The sequence below is a fragment of the Benincasa hispida genome, chromosome 7 (assembly GCF_027475165.1).
Source record: "Benincasa hispida cultivar pf3 chromosome 7, pf3_genome.v1.1, whole genome shotgun sequence".
Classification (NCBI taxonomy): domain Eukaryota; kingdom Viridiplantae; phylum Streptophyta; class Magnoliopsida; order Cucurbitales; family Cucurbitaceae; genus Benincasa; species Benincasa hispida.
In genome coordinates this window covers 58283396-58289722 of record NC_143484.1, presented here as the reverse complement: position 1 = coordinate 58289722, position 6327 = coordinate 58283396, and the positions used below count along the sequence as shown (strand labels likewise).

Genomic DNA, 6327 nt, shown 5'->3' with positions numbered 1-6327 from the left:
TCCATTAACTGCCAGACATTCCACTAAAGACTGACAGCTGAACTCTTCTTATAGATATATTTCTATGTCCATTGGATATAACCAATTATCAGTACGATGACCCTTCATAGATGCTCGTAAGTACAGCTGGGCCAATTTACCGTTTTGCCTCTGTAGTTACATCTTACTCCTTAAGTACCACTGATCTCTCTAATGAACAAGACAACATAGTCCAACTACGTATGAACACCTCTCGGGCCATGAGAAAGTGTGTGGCACCACATTATTCAAGCCTCGGGATCAGCTCTGAAAGGGGCAATCTATTTACTTATCCCTTCTTCGGGGAAGAAGTGAACTCCATCTTGTGAAGTTGAGTTCCTAGCTCCCAAATCAGACTAATCCCCAAAGTGGTAGGTTTGAGTCAGTGCTCTGGTCACTTGCACCCATGCAAATAAAAGGAACACCCTCAATGGCAAAAGTTCCCAACTCACTCAGGATTGAGGTCATGTTACCTATCGTCATCCTAGTGAAGTGAAGTCTCTGTCATGAATGGAGTTATATGACGAAACATTAACACTTTGTGGTCAGGTCTTATACAAACTCTTTGTATAGGACACCCCCGCTCATATGTCCTCTACACGAATGATCAAGATCAGACCATCTGTGACAAGCCACAACACTTGTAACGGCCATTTAGCTAATAAGCCTATGGATATCGAGGTTTCACAATCGATACTTCCTCCATCTCTATTCAGATAGAATAATGGGATTGTTCTCAACGAAAATGAAATGGTTGAATAATTGAAAATTGAGATTATTCAGGAATACACAGTTGGTTAGCTATCTCTCATTTTGTTCTAAGATTCTTTCTATTCGATAAGGCATGAGTTTGAGTATCATCATTGTTTCTACGTAGGAACGTCCACAATTACAGTTCACTACGCCCTTAGCGTTACCAAGATAAGGTTTCCCTCCTATATTCATATACTACAGACCATTTTGGTTGTCACTTAAGACATGATCCACTTGTATGTCACTACATACATGCTTAAGTTACATAAAGATAACCAGAGATTTTATTGGTTTGTGGTAAAGCAAATAAAAAATCTAAATGTGTAAAGTCAAGAAGTGAAGTAAATATCATATATTATAGATCACAAACGTCCGTATAAAAATGTTTACAAACTACAGGACACGAAACTTTAGGGCATCAACCCCAACACCTCATGTATTCTCCTTAGGGATGAGAATAAGTAGGAGTAGTGAACCCTGCTAAGATTTTGGGAAGAGGGAGAGAGTTTTGAGAGAGGAAGAAGAAAACCCTTTTTTTCTTCTGTGTGTTCTCTGGGAGTAATTACAGAGAGATCTCTTCTACTTCATAACTGAGAGAAAAAGGAAGATAACAAAACTCAATTGCTTATTCTCCACACACATCTACTTGAGAGAAAATTAAGGAGAGGGAGTTGTAACCCCCTCCCTTTAATTTTAAGATTAAATTAAAATAAATTTAATTTAATTAATAATTATAATATATATGCATACATATATACATACACACACACACACACACATATATATATATAACTATATATTATATCAAATATAACACATAACCTATAGTTTTAATTTCTCTCAATCATTCATGGTATTTAATATAAATCACATTTATACTAAATTTAATTATATGAATCTCATCCATATAATTAATATTTGAATCATATTCAAATATCTAGTTCCTATATAGACACACACACACACATATATATAACTAACTTATTATATGTATATATAACTATATGTTATATCAAATATAACACATAACCTTTAGTTTTAATTTCTCTCAATCATTCATGGTATTTAATATAAATCACATTTATACTAAATTCAATTATATGAATTTCATCCATATAATTAATATTTGAATCATAATCAAATGTTTATTTCCTATCAAATAAACTTTATATTATAACGTATTAAATACATTATATTAATTATACCACATGATAATTAATTTGAACAATCCAAATTAATCAAAAATTAATTCTCAATAGCCCTGATTCTAAGATTAGATATCAGTTAGTTCAATGATAGGTCCTTATTTAGTTACAAAGGGGACCTTATGGACCTATAGATTGAAACTCCAATGGTACTTGGATAATTAATTAAACTCTTTAATTAAATTACCCAACATCCATTAACGGCCGGTCACTCTACTAAAGACCAACAACTGCACTCCTCACACTACAGATATATTTCTATGTCCATTAGATATAACCAGTAAATAGTACATGATCATTCACAAATTGCTCATGAGTATAGCTAGGCCAAAATTACCGTTTTGCCCTTATAGTTCCATCCATCTTCTAAAGTACCACTGATCCCTTTAATGAGCAATAATTCATAGTCCAACTATGGCCAAATCCCTCTCAGGCCAAGAGAGGGTGTGGCCACATTGTTTAAGCCCCCGGAATCAGCCCTTAAGAGAGCAATTTATCTACTTACCCTGACATGAGGGAATGAATGAATTTCGTCTTGTGTAACTGTATTCCCAGCTTCTCAATCAAACGAATCCAAAAAATGGTAGGCATATTGAGTCGGAAATCTAGCTATTCTCACCCATGCAAATCAAAGGACCACCTTCATAGGTAGAAATTCACTACTCACTCAAGATTCAAGTCATATCATCTATGGTCATCTTGGTGAAATGTAAGTCTCTATTATTAATTAGACTAATTATTTCTTAGTCCAATCTTATACAAACACTTGTAACATGTCTCCACATGAATGACCAGGATCAGATCATTTGTAGCACTTTACAACACTTGTAACATCTACAAAGCATGTCGTATTCGTAGTACACCAAGATAAGGTACATAGCCTTATCTATTTACTACAGATCGTTTAGGTCATCATTTAAATATGATCCACCTATATGTCTCTACATACATGTTTAAATTACATAAAATAACCTAGGATCTTAGTTTATTGGATTGAGTGTATATTCATAAAATAAAAATTATTTTATTAATAACAATTTATTTATACAAGGTTTACAAACTACGAGAATACAAGAGAGATTTAGGACATCAATCCCAACACTGTCATTGTATAATCATCACGTATATAAACAACGATATTTACCTTTTTCTCATTTCTTTGTTTAAATCTTCTTTCTCTTTTTTGATTTTCTTCTTGTTCAACTTCTTCTACTTTAGTTTCATTTTTAGTGTCTTCTTCAATTCGTCTACCTGCAAGCATATGATAGAAAGTAAGAATCACTGTCTATATTAGATAGATAGTGATAGAAAACTATCACTGTTTATCTCAAATAGACAGAGATAGTATTCTATCTCTGTCTATCTGAGATAGACAATCATAGACCTCTATCAGAGTCTATGTGAGATTGACACTGATAGCAGTCTATCACTGTCTATCTGAGATACAAAGTGATAAAGGACTATCATTGTCTTATCTCATGTGTTTGAACAAAAAGTAGATTAAGAAAAGAATCAAACCTCAAGCAACAATTGTGTTTTGAGTGTTTCTAAATTTGTAGTTGGAATCAGATCCAAATCTTCTTCTGTTCTAAGTTGTTATGTTTGCATCTCAGTTTCTTACAAGAAAACAATTTGTTATCTAAGAATCTATTGTCTTCTATTTGAGAAAGTAAGAAACTAAAAAAACATAATATTAAGATAGACAGTGATAGAGGACTATTACTATCTATCATACATACAAACCTCTTTTTCCCTTTGGTTCTAGATTTCAACTTGGATCTACAAGGAAAAGCAATTGTAGTTAATAAATATGCAAAAAAAAAAAAAAAAAAAAAAAAAAAGTATATGACAAACCAAATACTTACACCAGATAAATATGTTGTTGCATAATCAACCATTGTATCAAGATCACGACTTTCTTCAAAAATTTAAAGGCTAAGAGCATGCGGTTTATTTTTTTCCACACCTTCTTCATGCTCTTATTGTTGTGGAAGATTTTCCAATGGAAGTCTACAATTCAGGCTTTCCATATTGACCTCAACTTCTATGAAATATTTGAAAATTGATTGAGATTCTTCTTCTGTTTGGATGTAAGGGTGTCATACAAAACTACAAATAAACGAATGTTAAATTATTAGAGGAAAAAACTAGCACCATCAGTTATAGACAGTGATAGTAGTCTATCATTGTCTATCAGTAATAGATAGAGATATAACACTATCTTTAAATTGATAGACAATGAAAATGTTCTCAGTTAAGAAATTACTTACATCTTCAATTTCAAAAATGTTCTCATTTAGAGTCATCCACTCATTTGACTCCAAGCGCTCCCATGTGATGATTCTTGGACTTTTTATTTGAAGTTTCCTTACAAATCCAACATCTAGATCGAAATGTTTTGGGATTGTTTCAAAAGCCCAATAAACTAATGCTAATGGGAATCCTTGAAGGTAGACAACATCTTTCTCAGTATATGATGCTCTCTTCTCTTAAAGAATTGATAGGTTAGGTTGTAAGACAATTTTCCTAAAGATTGTCTTTGAAGACTTGTTCATCATCCAAAATGTTTAGATATTTGAAACTGACATAGTTGTATTGTTGTTTGGGATTAAAAGAGCTTCTAGGATGTAGAGATTGGCTAATTTAACTTCAATAACTCTTCTTCCTCATTGCGTAATGCTTTGAAAGTTCTCTCTATATCTCTCATAGTTAGATGATCGTCATGAAGAAAAAAAGTATTCCTAAGTTCAGACATTTTTTTTGTCCTAAATCTAATTGAGGGAATTTGTGGCCTTTCAATCCAGTTACTAAACAAAATTTATTCAACCCAAATTTTGCTATATGGCCATTAAAGTTAAATGCAAGGACATTTGGCTTCTTTATATAGCATTATCTTCTTACTAAGTAGTTGAGGAATTGGTTGGGTATTTTGGCCATTTTAATATTAAGAAAGTGTCAAAATGGGCCATTTAAAACTTTTGAAAAAACGGTTTCATCTAACTTTGTACTTATCAAATTTAAGACCTCTACACTAAAGTAACTGTAACTCTTAAGTTTCTTTTCTCATTTTCCATGATCAATTCATGTTCCACCTATTGAAAATATATATTAACAATATGTTAGAAAGTAAAATTAGAATAACACCAACAACTACTAAGATAACTATCAATAATATCTGAAAATATCTATGAGATGATATTCTATCACAAATAGACAATGATAGAACTCTATCAATGTCTATCTAAAATAGACAGAGATCAATTTAAAGTTTTCAATTTATAACACTCAATTAAAAAAATATAGAGTGCAAACCATATAGAAACTATAGAAACTGAAGTCTATCATTGTTTATCTCATATGATGGAGATAGTGCTCTATCGTTGTCTATCTCAGATGACGGAGATAGTGCTCTATCACTGTCTATCTCAGATCACAGAGATAGTGCTCTATCTTTATCTATCTCAATTCAAAGTAATCAATAATAAATCCATTCAACTAAACAAATATAGAGTGCAAACCATATAGAAACTATAAAAATAAATATTAGTATTTACCATTGAAGTCTATCATTGTCTATCTGAGATAGACAAAGATAGTGCTCTATCTCTGTCTATTTGAATTCAAATTTATCAATAATAGATGGATTAATGTTAAAGTTTTTGCTAAAGTTCCTAAGATAGATAGTTGACGTACTAGTATATAATTAAATAAGCATGATGCACAACAACAAGTATGTATTGATGTTAAAGTTCTATTGATACATGGAGAATGTGAGGTTATCAACTATTTTAGTTTTACTTTCTTCTTCTCTTCAGATTTACTTGCTTTTGCTCTGGTTATTGATGATTCAACTTTCATTATTTTTTTTCCTTTTCCTTTGTTTTAAACAACTTTTACCATTTTTTTACATACCATCTAGTTAAACAAAATTAGGTTCAATAATGTTTGATAAGTATAATTAAATAGAAGAATTAATGAAATGAAATTAAAAGAGAATGATTATAACCTTGATGAATTTTGATAGATTGTAAACTTGAAGAATCAAAAGCAGCAATGGGAGAAGAAGATGATGCAGTAGGACAGGGAAAGAAGAAGAAGAAGAAGAAGAGAGACAAAAAATGAAGCAGCAGCGACGGGAGAAGAAAATGAATCAGCGGAAGTGGGAAAAGTTGGCAAGATAGATGGTGATAGATGGTTACCGTGTAGTTTCTAAGGATTTGTTGCCGTTGGAAGAAGAAGACGGGGGAAGATGCGGGTTTTGGATAATCCGATTAATCGTTGGGCTTGTCGCGATTTTTTGTGTGGAATGAGATATTTTCGATATTCCACATGTTTGGAGTGGGCTTTCTTC

The 6327-nt window shown here is 32.1% G+C and overlaps 1 long non-coding RNA gene across 1 annotated transcript; it reads right to left on the bottom strand.

Annotated features, from left to right (window-relative positions):
• Positions 1-3091: 3091 nt before the first annotated feature.
• LOC150035288 (uncharacterized) lies at positions 3092-5052 on the bottom strand. The gene is made up of 4 exons (XR_016530923.1): positions 4247-5052; positions 3842-4085; positions 3495-3755; positions 3092-3227 (listed from the first exon to the last, which is right to left on the bottom strand). It is a non-coding gene; the product is annotated as an uncharacterized LOC150035288 (long non-coding RNA).
• Between the last annotated feature and the right edge of the window lie 1275 nt (positions 5053-6327).